Source organism: Lampetra planeri, chromosome 4, assembly GCF_965212315.1.
Source record: "Lampetra planeri chromosome 4, kcLamPlan1.2.h2, whole genome shotgun sequence".
Lineage (NCBI taxonomy): Eukaryota > Metazoa > Chordata > Hyperoartia > Petromyzontiformes > Petromyzontidae > Lampetra > Lampetra planeri.
In genome coordinates, this window is record NC_136110.1 from 13,779,833 (window position 1) to 13,796,015 (window position 16,183).

At 41.5% G+C, this 16,183-nt stretch overlaps 1 protein-coding gene across 1 annotated transcript in view; it reads right to left on the reverse strand.

Annotated features, from left to right (window-relative positions):
- Positions 1-16,183, reverse strand: part of CRTAC1 (cartilage acidic protein 1) — a 634,231-nt gene that overhangs the window by 453,145 nt on the left and 164,903 nt on the right. The gene's annotated exons all lie outside the window — the stretch shown is intronic.

The window sequence follows — 16,183 nt, forward strand, 5'->3', positions numbered from 1 at the left end:
TATACAACATACAATTTAGCTAATTACATACCTGAATTAACTAGAGGCTGCTGAGAAGCATTCAGAAACAGAAGGTTCATGGTACCACACAATAGGTGTCATCATCCATAGATATTTGGATGTCCAGCTTAGTTTTACTGCTATGCACATTAGCTTTGTGAAATGTAAACATTATTGACACTCATGTAATTTGCAGAGTACAAATATTTAAAGTTACTGGTACCTATTATGTAAGCAACTACCCTTACTACAACATGGGGTAGATGGAGTCTGCCATGGTGGCACAGTTTTCGCCAAAGTTATTCTCAGCAACATTGGAAGGATATTGTCTGAAATTTGGATTGTAGTAACAAAGCCATGAATATTAACAGCGAAAACATTAAGCATCTCAAATGTTCGGACAACACAGTGATGGTAACGTCCATTGGGAATGCACTGCCGTACATGTGACAAGAACGTTAATAAATAGGCGAAGCTGGGCTCAGGATAAATATGAGTAAAACAGAGATCATATCCAACAAGTCTGCAAAACAATTGGAGAAATCTGTCAGGGAAATGTCTAGAAAACAGCAGAATGCGTGTAGCTGTAAACGCTCTTGAAGATTGCTTGGAACCATTAAATCGAGGTTGCACAACAATAGGATCGATTGATTTTAGAGAGCTAAAAGGTGATAAGGAAAAGTAAGATACTGATGTGCCGAACGAATAAAGTTTTTAATCAGTGCACACTACCTGCTATGGCATATGGATGATAATCACAGGTGTATTTTTGTTATAAACTGGCGAGCACTGCTTGGCTCAGAGCGTCCATCGCTCATTGGCTGAGCAAATGTAAACAAAGATCGCTGCAGGCGCATTTCCTCCGCGCTGCGTATTCTCACTCGTGGGCGCTTTTAATCTTTGGTTTTCTTCATTTTAGGAAGAAAATGTCTCCAGGAAAAAGGGCGCTATTACAAATGAGCATTCCACAGGGAAGCGCTAAGCTAGGGCTGCTCTGTAGCTATATCGCTATATAGCTCTTTTTCATAAACGACCTGGCCACAAATGATAGTTCAACAAAGTGGCTTATCACGTGGAAATGTATTGCAGTCAAATACTTTAAAAGCGTGTTTCTAAATATGGAGAAAAACAGGTTTGGGATCTCTTGTATACCATGCGAGGTGGTTAACATCTCGCCATTGCAGCGCCCTATATATACATATACAGACGATCCCCGCTTTTACGACACAATGCGTTCCTGTAAACCCCGTCGCAAATCGGGTAGTTGTAAATTGGACCATATTTTCCCATAGACAATAGAGACAGAAGAAACATTACTTGCTGCTGTGTTTTTCCTTGTATCAGTCACATTTAACATGGTTTAATAGGTAAGAAAAAATCCACAAAAACACTTGAGGTTACCAAAAGCTACATGCCAAGCAAGTCACATCGGAAACCAGACTGACTGTGTTCAAATGTGTTTAAAGTTATGTTGGAAGATGCATCATAAATCAATGTCTGTGTTGTAAATCGATCCATGGTGGCATTATATAAACTCTGATTAGCATTATTGGCTACGTACGGTGCAAAAGAAGTTCAACATACATAAACGTAAAAAATGTGAATCTTCATAAATCAGACCGTAGTAAACGACAAACTTCCCGTGTTAGTTCTCCCTCCATCATCTGACCTGTACCTCTTGACTCTTGACATTGATGTATTCAACGGAAAACCTATCTCTCCTTGATTTGAAGCTTTTGTGACTGCAGGAATTACTCAATGGTTATTTCGGTAAAGTCACGTAGAAAGAAAATAAAATGAATAATAGAATACGACGATTCGATTGCAACACAAGCAACCATCATCAGGTATGAATGCATGAGAAAACATAGTAAACTTAGAAATGTAATGCAATGCAACACAGAGAGTCGGCTAATACAACAGTTAACACTTTACCTGGTTGATTAAGTTCTTCCAAAGATTGCTAAATTTGAAGTTAAGTGTGAGTTGTGTGGAAATCCTCCCCGTAGAGGTGGTTGCATTGCATTACATTTCTAAGTTTACTAGGTTTGTTTTCTCATATCCTTGTTACTTCCTTTCACAATGCTTACATTATTCTTCACAAACTAAAAAAAAAGTATCTTACAGTTTTATATAAATTGTGCATTACGTCTTTTAAAAAATAATCTTTTTGGAACTTTTGTAAAGTAGTGTATCATCCATCCTACGTTAAAACACAGCCCTCAGAAGCAGATGTCACAGAACTACTTCTGACATATCTCTAAGTGACCTCTTTTCCAAGTGAGGGCAAAACCACTTTCTCACCTGCCCTTTTACAGAGAGACATGTGCATGGTATAACAGACGAGGCAATATTTTGTTTTTTAATTACGAGATCTGAAAATTTGGAAAATTAAGTGCAAACCAATTTTAACATGATGGGTTTATTGTGCAATAATTGGCCACTCGGCTAAGACCATTATAAACTCACTACAATGGAGAACCCGGTTTAACTACGGATGCACTGCCCACATTCACAGGACCTCAAGTGCTAGCTCTGTGCTCCTCTGTACCGCTCTGTCACCTTATTATTCACGAGCCGTGTGAATAATGAACTTGGAACATGTTCTGACCTTGGAACTCAATTTAATACTCCAGTGTCCATCATCAATACCTAAAACTGCCAAAAAGCTACAATGCCCAGCCAAGGTGCTAGCTAACAAGGCTTTATCATCTGCAGTCTCTCATGCACAAACAGCCCATGCTGAAATATGTTCCTTGTTTTTCGACACAAACCCGTTGTTTCAGTGAACAAATAGTCGAGGGTGGCATTGTACAAAGTAGGCGAAAAACACACCGCCTACCAAACACTGGTCTTACACCTCAAATCACTCTGGTATCTCTCTTAACTGCACAAAAGCGTGAGTTACATCATCCTGTTTCGTCAGCAGCTGGCATATCTTACTTGCAATGTCATAATAACAAAGAGGTTCCCTCCCAATGCAAGGCCCTGCTCTCCAAAGAGAATTTTGCTCGCCTAAAGTATAAATGAAATCCAAACATCGTCCTCATTTCCAGATATTCGATGTTATCTGCCTGACAGTAAATTCAAAATCTTACAGCCCCCTCGTTGCTCTTCACACGCATTTTTTTCAATTTATCCAATAAAAAAAATAAACTGTGCTGAGAGCAATGGAAACCAAAACAAACTTCCCACATTCGATCACTGGATAAACCTCGTGCACGTAATATCTGCATTGGAACACCTGGCGGTTCTCTCGCAGGGATCTCTGGCAGTCTAGATGAAGATGCCACTGTGGCGAGACATTAACTACCTCGCCTGGTATGTAGGAGGTTGTGGGTTCCATCCTGACCCTGACACCCGCTGTATATTTGGAGTTTGCATGTTCTCCCCCGTGGTGGCGTGGATTTTTTATCGGGGTCCTCCGGATTATCCCCTGCACATTTAGAATTGACATGCGTTTAGAGTATTTGGCTGCTATAAAATTTCACCTCATAAGCCACTTCATTGGGCGATCATTTGTGGCCAGGTCGCTTCTGAAAAAGAGCTATATATTTCAGTGGGCCTTACCTGGTAAAATAACAAAAACATTTGTTACGTTTAAGTTTTAGCATGGCACCCCTTGACGATTTGTTCTCGTTGGAGCTGTTTACTCATTATCTGAATCTCTGCCAGACACCTTCTTCCTATCCGTCCTCCTTCTCTATCATCTCCTATCTTTTCCTCTAAGCCCCCGCCCTTTCTATCCCCTGCCCTAAATTGTGAGTGTGGGGACGTAGTGGAGCATGTTCGTTCATATGTCCACCAATTTGTTGTTGTATGTGTATTCTTGTTCTGTAATGTTGAAAAGTGTAATAATAGAACAAAATGTTTGCTTAGCATCTTTCATCGAATTGTAATACGGTGGGTTTTTTTTTCTTGAAGATTTTCTGGTTTATCCAGGATGTTTTTGTTGCGCGTCGTCGCTTTAAGATGTGTTCTGTTCATATTTCCTTGCACCCGACTCAAGAGCCGCATGGCTCACAGGGCTATCTATATATATAAAAGGGAAATTTGTGAATGTGTGTCTGTTCAAAATTTTTAGCGTACTTCGCGACATGCAACAAACTTCAAATTTGCCATGTTGGTACTTTCCAGACTGTACACCATGCAAAAATGATAAAAATTGACTTTTATAAAAAAAAAAACAAATTGGGGGGGGCGCAATAATGCATATATTTTGCACGGCAAGTGAGCTGTGACGTCACATATTTCATGTCACCCGCATGTGGAAGCGTCACGCGATGTGCCTGCTGACGTCACGCATCAATCACAACCCTCCGCGAGTAAAGTGCCATACAAATGTGTTGCAGGTCTCAGGCGTTCTTCACGCAGCATTGCTTCATTATCTGAGTCGTTTACTGCCGTACGCACCCTGAAAGATGTGTTGTGTGTCTGCAGCAAGCGCGTGTATGTGTACCTATGGACGCGCCCGTGTGTGTGGGGGAGCGGTGGTGTAGTGATTACCGCGCTGCGCTACGAACCCGGCGACCAGAGTTTGATTCCTGCTCACGGCCACCACCGGTGACGATTATTTGAACCGGTCCTGGGCCTCCCCTAGGTCGACTCAGCCTCAAACGAGTAACTGGTGTGGTGTGTGAACATCGCCACTGGGGGGACAAAGGGGGCCGGGCGTGGTGAATCCCGGGCGAAGCCGGGTAGTAAAGATAGTACCTAATAAATTAAACTTGAATTCTTTAATACACGATTCTCTTTAGAGTTACCACATTGGCTATAACCTCATTACATAACCGTTTTGTCCAGTCCTGTGGCAGCTTCTCTCTACTGCACCTACTACCGAGGAAGCAGTAATGTGCATAATACAGAGATGGAGTATAATGAAGGAGAGTGAAGCAGCTGAAACGTGGCAAGACAGCAGCAGGAGTGTCTAATATAGAAAGGGCTTTGGAGACACTGGAAGAACTGGCATCAGATAACACAATCTGTGAGCTATGTGACGGAGATGGTAAATGCAGCAGGCACAATATATTTCATGTAAATGAGCCGTGTTATTCCAAATACTTCTGGATAAGATTTTGTATTTACTTTTCACCCCTCCCCTTCTGTCCCCCCTCCCCTCCAGCTGCCGTCATCTGACAGCCCTGAGGCTACAAGTTGAACTGGGTGATTGTTTATTCAAATGAGTGAATCGCCCTATCAGCTTCTTTTCATTTCATCTCCCTTATTTGGATGGCGCATGGTCCATATTTGTTTGACCCAGCATAAACGTATATGACATTGACTAATGTTTCATGTACCCAAATGCAGACAACTATAGAGCACTAATAATTATTATTACCCAGAGAACCCTGTTATACTTTGATATAAATCGTCCTCCTTTAGCCAATCAATTGCAATTGATAGTTTGTTTGGAGTACTTCAAAATACCTTCAAAACCCCAATCACTACCTTCACAACATCACTATTCACTGCTAAAACTCACCTTTCTGCATTGATTACTGCTTTTACTCATGCCACTCTATCCCACATAAACCATCATGCAAACTCCGGTCATTCTCACAGAGGCTTTTGACTCACCATCGAACAAAGACGGTCGCTGCATCGCGCTCTTTTAGATGCCTTCCTGGAACGCTCTTTCTTCCGGTATGAGGAAACCACTGGGAGCTATATGCACTTTTAAATCTATATTGAAAACGAATTTCTTTAGAACTGCTTTTTGTATTTTAGTTTGTTGTCCTTCCCCCGCACCTCCGTTTAGCACGGTTGGTTACGTACGGTGCGAAATAATTTCAACACACATCTACACTAATATTGCCTTTTGTAATCTACCCTCTAATTAATTGCCTCCTCATTCCCCTCTTCTCCTCACCCTCCCTGCACCTTCACCATCACTCCCACACCGCTACCCTTGTATAGTCACACTTCAGGATGCTCATAGAAAGTTCTCTTAGATTTGTGGCTCTACATACAATAATTTATGCCAGGTCTTTTGATGAAACCCACTCCAACGTACCTAACAGTATGCACATTTTTCATCAGCCTTATCCATCACATTCCAACAGCCAACTATGCAAATTTGCCCCTGCTCTGCGTTCAACAAGCTTCTCGTAATATGTAATGAGATAGAAAATTCCTTACGACTGAAAACTAAAACATTCAAGTGCACGACTTAAGTTATACAGAATATGAATCCATCAGAGTGGAGCCAATTTGATGGAAATGCTGCCACCAGTGCAAGCCAGGGTTTACAGCATTGGCTGGATTGCTAGGATAAAGGTTTCTCTTGATCACAGGTACTCGGGTGGATTAATATGATGTAAGTATGCATGTTGAACGTCTTTCGCACCGTACGTAGCTTACCGTGCAATCGGAGGTGTCGGGGAAGGACAACAATCAAATCACAAAAAGCAGTTATAAAGAAATTAGATTTTAATCGAGATTTAAAAGTGCATAGCTCCAATGGCTTCCTAATATCGGAAGGAAGAGCGTTCCAGACGGCCGCAGAAGCGTATCTAAAAGCGCGCGATGCAGTTTGGTACGACATGCAGGTGCAAAGTCAAGGACTGCTTTAAATGTTATCATTTTAAAATGAGGCACGCTTCCACTGGAGCCTGATGCATTTTAGATGTATCACGGGAGACATTTTATTCCTCAACTCTGCAATCCAATCAAGCAGTTGCATTTTGAATCAGCTGCAACCTCCTGTGCATGGTCAAGTTTGGAAGGCCACAGTAAACGGCTTGGCAATACTGAGTTGGACGCAACAAATACATGTGTAGTGGATTCAACTGAGTCGCAGACATACTCTTTGGAGGCAACACATTTATTTACATCAACACATTAACACAAAGGGGTTACTGCCCCTTCACCAGATAACCTATGATGGTGGACCACCAGGCTAACTACGCTAACACACTGGGCGTTAGCTTCGACGGACCGGACCCTGGCTTGGGTCCAGGTCCACGTGTTGGCGACTCTTCTCGGACGTAAAACATAGATCTTGATATGACGGTAGCAACGCTGTGGGGACCCCGCTTATATGCTACTGGGTCATGGCCGGCCCCGCCCTTGGCCAAGCCCACCTTCGAGAAAGCTCTGGCTCTCTCTCGACCTTTCCCGTCGGATCTTACCCTGACATCTACACGGGCCCCGTGTAGATCTTACAGGTCACGTGACTTCCAGGGTCAACCAGAGTGCCATGGCCTAGGGTAACTTCATCCCATGGCTGACACTCTCACACTCCCTCCTGTAGGAGTCAGCACTACACGCCACGCATGGTGCCACTGCGCTATCCCAGCGCCCATTGAGCCGCCTCTAGGGCTGGTACTACACCCACCTATGGGGTGTCCGCGATGACGGTGCATCGCACGCCGTGCCTCACTAGAGCCGGCATTACTCAGTGACATTCACGATGTTGCCACATACGTGATGTCCACGATGTGGCCACATACGTGATGTCCACGATGTGAGTACATCGCACGCCGTGCCCCTCTAGGGCCGGCACCATACAGTGACATCCACAATGTCACTACACATGTACGAGCATCTTCGTGGTTGTTATCTATATAAGAAGTCATGGATATGGGTTTTGATTCATAGGACAGGTTGTTAAAAATCGAATTTTGCAACCAAGCTGCGAAGTATAAGGCTTTAGATAAGCTTAAGAATATCCGACATGCGCAAACCCAATCTTTGAGGCTTTCATGGTACAATAGGGATACAAGATGACATCAGTTTCTGATGACTCAAATCCAAGAAAAGCCAGTGATGGACATCAAATCTGCAAGCCTCAATGTTTGGGACAGAGGCAATAGTTATTTTTTTCCCATTAAAGAGTAAACTTTTGAGTTATTTAAAAGTGAAAATCTATGTACCGAATGCTTTTTGATGAAGTTGTCCAGCACGAGAACAGATATAATAAAGAATAAAGGACCCAGGGTTAACATGATCAATATGAATAATTGACCCTCATCAATTTCCAATGCTTTGTTGATTAACCGCTACAAAATATAGTATTGGAGCAGTTGCTGCCATCAGATATAATAACCTGCAGGCCAGCCATGTTAAAAACTAGTTGATGCCACTGTCTCACTCAGCGATTACACTGTGGTACTTGTTGAACGACATGCAGGAAGAATGACCAAAAAAAAACATACCAAGCAACGTTATACAATTTAATCTAGGTTTGAAGTTTTCGTGACTGCAGGAATCCAGTAATTGTTTCTTGCTGTGGTTGTCCCACCTGATGACGGACGCTTGTGTTGCGCCCGAAATGTCGTGGTTAAATTTATTTTATACCTACGTGACTTTACTGAAAGAACCAAAGAGTATGTTATGCAATTTCCCTGCAACATTTGATCAACTATAAAATCAATCGCACACCTGTTTTTGTCTATATCCTTACGCGACAAAGCTTCAGTTGCTAGATCACGTCAGTTGCTAGACCACAAGGTGCAAAAAAGGCAGCAATAGTGATGCAATGTTCCCAGAGTGGAGATACATTGTTGAGATGAAAAACACATCACAAATCACTCCTGGGCTCAACCTTTTTTTAAAGTAAGTTATCACAACTCAAATTCAATAAATAATTTGAAAGGTTTTATTCGAAACACAAATTCAATGAGACGTAATACAGGAATACTATGACTGCGCATCCCACTATTTCAACCTGTATCCACCTGTTCCCTCAGTGTGCCTCACTATATTTGTGCTGAGAGCATAGGATGGCATTTGATGTCAAGAATACCTACTATAATCACTCAGGAATGTCTGTCCTTAACGCTCGTGACGTCACTCCACATCGACCAGCCCCCCTCATTAATATTCATGAGCAGGTGATATCCTCCAAATGGACACCACCCCTCCTCATTAATAATCATGAGCAGGTGACGTCACTCAATATGGAGTACCCCCCCCCTTCACGAAGAATCATGAGCAGGTGACGTCACTCCACATCGAACAGCCCCCTCATTAATAATCATGAGCAGGTGACGTCCTCCAAATGGACACCTCCCCATTTTTATTACCTACTATAATGAGCCAAGAATGTCTGTGTGCAACGCACGTGACGTCACTCCACGTCGACCAGCCCCCCTCATTAACAATCATGAACAGGTGACGTCCTCCAAATGGACACCCCCCCCCCTCCATTCATAATAATTAGCGGCTGACGTCACTCCACATGGCGGGCCCGAGGCGCCTCCTCCCCCCTCCTCGGCGTCAACTTACAACCCTCACTACAAAGGCAGAACTCTCACGTCACGCGATCTCCGTAAAGCTATTGAGACATCAAAGTAAAAAGGACGTCATGATGAACAAGGGATTATAACCTTAAAATGAAATAGGTCTGTGTCACCGCGCCCTTACAAATTGCACACGCATTGATGCAATGAATATCACGTACGTGGTCAGCTTTTCGCTTGCAAGTTTCAGATTTACTGCAATATACCCGTCCTTGGATGGGCAAAAGGCTAGTTACAATTAACCCATGCAGAATATAACCACCATTTCTTCAAACAACATTGGTCCAAACTTAATAAACGGCATCGGTTCTAACTTTTTTAAATTTCAAAATAAACTTTCATGCAGATGTGATTTTCAATTTTGTGCAGAAATACTGTTCCTAGGAGTTCAGACAGAAATATAATTGGACAAAAATACGATCCAATATGCATTCATATCTCCAGAGTTGTAAGTGCGTGCAAACAAGACCAAATGCACAACTTTCTTGAATCCTTAACTCCCTCATCCCTAAATTCCTTCGTACAGTTCAGCATAGGCACGTGAAGTCTCTCTTCTATTTAACATGTTGGCTCAATTCTCATCTCAACTTCAGCATACACATATTCAAGCCTTCATCAAAAGATTGAAATAAAATGTGGGCTTCCGATACAAATATATTTCAGCACTCATTATTTTCACGTTTTTGTTTATCCCACTTCATCAACTAAAACTACCTCAAAACTTAAAATAATAATCTTCTTTTACAACTGTTCACCACTTAATTGTGATTACCTTTTCCACTATCACACTCACTTGTCCATGTATTGTCTCAAAGTGGCTTCCGTGCAGCGGTCACAAGTTCTGTAATGCGATGCGATACAAATCAATGGCCTCTAAATTCGTGTGGTTTGCATTCCTTGCAGAGACTCGTCCTCTTAAAAAAAAATTGTCAACTCGAAACTCAAACTTGTCCAAAGAGAGTCACTATTGTATTTCTTTGCGTGAACTGGAGCTCCGATCATCATCTCCATCAATTTTTGGCTCCTCCAATGCAGAAATATTCAAATGCATGTGCATATCTTAATTATTTCCTTAATGCTATCATCTATACGAATTTGTTTCAAACACAAAGAGCCACATATCTCATTTCAAGTCAAAAGAGTGGTGAGACTTAAAACAAGTAATTTGTTTCATGTTTCTGTAACTTAAATTTGTAACCGTATTATGATTACAGTAAGAGATAATTATCTGCCCGAGCCGACTTACAGGTAATTTATTATTTCACAACGATTTATATTTGCGCAATGTTTTAGATGCCTCATGTGACATGGTAGTTTTTTGCACTCATTTATATTTGCTTAATTGCTGTCCTTTATTTTATTTGTATCATTGTTTGTCATCGTGGTGACCCAAGCTGCCTCAAGCAAAATGAGACTCATCCTGGTCTCTTGATGTTCTCACCTTGTTAAACTAATCAACTTGACCTGATGCCATCTACAAAGGCGAGCAACACACATTGGACGACGAGAGGGTCGTGGTATCAGCTTAGTAGGACATATGGAGGGTGGCATCCCTGTTGATTTATTGTGTAAAACAGTGATGAGGCCATTTGCATGACGAATACCAAAAGCACAGGGGAAACGACAATGTTTATTATAGGACTAGTTAAACAACTCTTACCTCCGGATAATTTTGGGAACTTTATTGTCCAATCCAACCATATCCCCTGAACCATGGCGCTCTGCCATGACCCTCCATACAGCAAAACGCCGTAAGATGCTTGTCCATCTTTCAGAATAAGCTACTTAAACTAAACCATGTTTTACTCCAGATAAGGCCCACTGAGCTATATAGCTGTTTTCAGAATCGACCTGGCCACAAATGATAGCCCAACTAAGTAGCTTATCATATGGAAATCTATAGCAGCCGAATACTTTCAGCGCATGTTTATAAATGTTTAGGAAAAAAACAGAGGACCCGGAGAAAAATCCACACGTCCATGGGAAGAAGATGCAAACTCCATATATACAGGTGTCAGGATCCTGATCGAACCCACGCCTCCTGTATACCAGGCTAGGTAGTTAACATCTTGCCACCATGGTGTTCACGGTGGAAAAAGTCTAAATGTGAATCACTCATCAACATTTGTAGGGACCACTCGTCAACGTATAAATATGAGACCAAGCACCTTATGTTCTCGTATAGTTATGCGACAGCTACTTTGACTGCAGACACGTGCATATGACTAGGCCAACTGCTACAACAGTCACCATCAGGCCTGCTGGGGTACAATGAAAGTAAAATTGGTGAGATGTTGAACAATTTGCTCATATCCATAATCTAATCCAATGTTATATTTATAGAGCATTTTCACTCAATACACTTGACATAGTAGAAAAAGACGGTGACAGAATAGAATATTGATGGCAGGGGCGTATAAGGATTGAGGAATAAGCGAGAGCGATAGAGGGTACTTAGGATCACAAAATGGTAGGGTAGGGGACGGGAAGAAGTGGAGGTGCGAGGGGAGGGAAGAGGAAGAGACTGGGCAATGGAGGAGAGGTGAGGCTTTAAGACAGTATCAGAAGGAGGTGAAGGAGGGAGGACTGCTTAATGTACAGAGGAAGTTTATTCCAGTCGTACGGTGCAAGGAGGGGGAGGGCCCAAAAACGGGATGGGGAACAGGAAGGAGGGACAAAGAGAGACAGAGACAAGATTGGGAACAGAGAGGGTGAGAGGGGACAGAAGGAGATGAGATAGGCAAGATGAGGTGGAGCAAGGCCACGAAGAGATTTAAAGACTAGCGTCAGGTTTTTGAAAAGACAGCGGTAGTAAGCGGGAAGCCAATGGAGTTTAAGGAGCACAGGCGAAGTGTGAGAATGAAAGGGGAGATTAATATTTTTATGGGTTTTGTGGGAGATTTTATGCCCATGACATTACTCGAGAATAACTTCAAATGGTCTGTGGTGTGGATGAGATACAAATGCTACTTTGAATATCATCGATATGTTTCCGTGTAATATCACATGGAATTGAGTGTGGGTGTTCCATTTTAACGATTATAGAAGTACCAACATCTACCAAGGTTCTGTGAGCTCACTCACCTTATACCAGTTGTGCATCTCCATTGGAGATAATTTAAATGCAAAAAAATCTGGATCATACCATCATGGTCCACGTATTTTCTCATGTGATACTGTAGCTGCTCTATGTAACCCATCATAAATGAAGATTATACGATACAATTCACCTGAGAATCATGCCCCCGATACATATTTTGAATTAATGACCCATGGGTCTCCGATCTCATCAAGCCCACATATCTCAATGGGGAAGATGAAGAGAGACCTACATTCGTGTTATCTGTGAAAATCACAAGGAGTGTCCATACTTCACGAGTTCACGGTGTCTCATAAAGTGTGGCACCGATGTGACTCAGAAGGTCAGGGTTCTCTCTGGGCCTTGTCTCTTGAAAGGAGATGAGGCGAGGAGGTCTCAGTACCCAAGACATCGTACGAATTGGGAAACGGTCCAGCTTTTCATTTACTTCAGCACAGCCAGCACTTCATCACACCGCGTGTCTGATTCAGACAAGATAACAGAGTAGAAAGCCTGAGGGGTTGCAATACCAATAATATTGACATTGTAAAGGATTCGAGAAGCACTTGTGTTATCCACATGTTGATTGATCGATGATCCCACATCTCAACATCATTGCAGATACATAACATTCCATCTATATTCCAGTATGTCCCTTATGGCAAAGTCAAACTTAACAAAGTGTGAAAATATACCAAAATTATCTTGTTTAAATAGATCCAGAAGATAGGCATCTTCCTTGCAATGACTTTGAATAGAAAAATTATGAGATGCCATGGCAGATATTCCAGTGTGCCTGGCTGGGGGATGGGAAATTACTGTTATGGTTGAATGGCGACGAGAACCGATGGACTTACACAAGTTGATATGTTTTTTTCTGCGATTTGCAATGTTGGGAAGCACTTTCCCATCTGCCCCTGCACATGAGAGTAATGTTTATTATCATCACAATGAAACTGGTATTTATTCTCCAGAGCTATAATTTCCTCAAATGAAGTGCAAATCTAAATTTAACATTATAATCTTCATTTTTGAGTAATTGGTGAACCGGGATTGCAGGCAAGTGAGTGCCGGATTCCAACCAAGGTATCAGCAGTGCCATCTCGGTGCTCTGACCTCTGAACTTCCTGGCTGCCTCCGTGATTTTCAAGAATTCTCATTTTTTACATTAATGATTTATTTTCAATAAAAAAAATCGGTACTGTTTTTGTGACTTACAGAGCCAGATGTGCATTCGATATAGGTGAGCACGTTGTTTTTAGCTTCGTGGTCAGTTGTACCAGTACTACGACTGCAAGTTACTGGTATAACTAGAGATGCGTGGCCTCAACTTACAGAGTTCATGTTTGCTGCTTATGAAAGCGGATAAGCAACATTGAAAAAGGTAATAGAGAAAAGCCTTTGAGTAAGCTGGAATTCTGGGTAAGCTGAAAAGACTACTAAAATAAATATACATAATGAACCAAGTAAAGTTCTACCATAACATTTTTCACATGATCATTAAGCCGTGGTAAGAGCCAACGTCAAACTCTATGCCAATCTTGTGTAGAATATTCTGAGATGTGCTTATCAACACTAGGATACGCAATGCGCTATCCCCAACCATTGTAACAACATGTGGTTGTGCATGAGCAGGGGTCGACAATCAATACAACAGGAGCCATTTTTTTGTTGGAATTCGGTAAAAAAACTAAATATTTCAAGAGCCGCCAATGCACGTGGTGAATAGGAGACGGTGGTTCCTTAATGAACAACGTCACGAAGCGGTCCCTTAAAGAGCAGCCGCATGCGGCATCGGAGCCACAGGTTGTCGACCCCTGTGAATGAGAAATTCTAAAGCTACCTGTATAAACGTATCTGATCAATCGAAATCAGTTTCCCTGCTCCCTTGGATGCTACGTGCTCTATTCGTGCTTTCTCAGTTTTTACATCACATTTATTTCACAAAATAAACTCATCAAGCTGACCATGGAAGCTGTTCATCATTCCACATCTTGTGAACCTAATAATTCCACTGCTTAATGGTGATGGTGACTGGCATTAAACTGTACCGTAAATTTAATATTTTAAGTGTTATTACATGTTTTATTGTAAATATTTGGTGAAATGTATTAAGTGTTCATTACATAATTAGAGGTGTTTATTTTGTGTAAATGTAATTAAACGTTAGTAATCATGTATCAATCTGAATTTGAGGTGTTTTACTGCAGCTGCATTGCTGAGGAAATAAGTGTTCTATACTTAATTAGACTGGTCAATTCCGTATGAATGTAATTCAGATGTTAACAGAAAGCCAGGTTGCGTCAAATTTCATAGGAAAAGAGCCAACTTTAGAAAATAATGGAAAATTTACCAATTTTACCTAACGTATTGGTGGAAACGTATGTGCCACCAAACCAAGAGTTAGGCCACTATTACAGCATCGCTATGAAGTCAACTATGATTGTGGTGTCAAAATCAACAAGGTGTGTGTGTAGCCAACCGATTAGCACGGTTGGCAAAGTACAGTGGAAAAGAAGTTCGACATACATACTCCATTTCGATTTATAACAACAATTAGAATTTCTGTTCCACAGTGAAGAAGGCGAGGTGGTTAACGGTCAGAGCATTGAGCCAGCATTTGTGAGGTATGTGATTTGAATCTAGGCAGCAGCTCATTCAACTGGGTTTACATGTTTAATTTGTTTTACATATCATTTGGTAATAATTCTAGGTTTGAGAATTAAAAATATCGATTTTACTGTCATGTGACGAACACCTCTCGAGCAGGGCACGTGGGAAAGGGTAGTGCTCCAAGAGTGGATAAGAGGTCACATATTTCAGAAGCGTTTATATGGCAAGACCTTCCCATGGGTTATTCTTTAAAACAAGTTTTCTGAATGTACATGACTTCAACTTAGGACAAAATGCCAATACACGATATGAAATACAACTTGGGGGAGGGGGGTTGGGGTTTCCACAATAGGAATTGTGTGATGTTATATGAACAATAAATACAAAAACGAAGCTTTGGAGTGGAATACGTGGATGAGTTGAAATTAGATATTTAACTGGGCCTGTTTCTGCATATCCAAGAGATAGCTTTAGTGTTTATTTTGCGAGTCAGGTGGTCATAGTGGAAATGGCCACATGTCGTAGAAAAGTACGGCAAGTCAACAAGCCTATGGACTCGTGCTGTTTTTATCCATGAAATACATTCACAACGGTAATCGTAAACTGGCAATAAAAGATCAGCATTTGTGGCGCTGCCAGCCCCTCATTGATCCCATTCTGTTCCCAAAATCAAAGAGTAAATGTGTCGCTTTGCCGAGACCACTACGATGAGACCACAGAACAACCGGTCTGTGCGTCACATTGTTTCCGCAATGCAACACGCTGCAAGGCTCTTCCACTCGGACTTCCATACTGCAAGCGGACATCGTGAATTACTCATGTGTTAATTAATTACAATATCAATTTATCTACATTAAAATGTGCATGTAGCACTCAGCTGCATTTAAAGTGGTCATAAAACAGTTGAAGAGACCTAAGCTTCTGAATCCCTCTGGTATTAATTAAAAATACATCACGTTCATTTGCGCTGACCTCTGATTAAAAAGTAGCTGGAGATTTCTTCCATTACTATTTATACCAATTTTCAAAAGTTGTCCAAAAGGAAGCCATAGCAAGACAATTCCCCCATTGTTCTATTTTGCGCAGCATGCATTAAATAGGCTCTTGCACTAATTTGTATTAAGAAAACAGTGATAATCTCAACTTGACATTGACCAGTTTAAAATTTAAAATTTTCAGTGTCATTCGTCACAACCAGATTTACAGTGGTGTTCTTTGCTGCAAAAAGAATAAAAACAAGTGTAGGCAA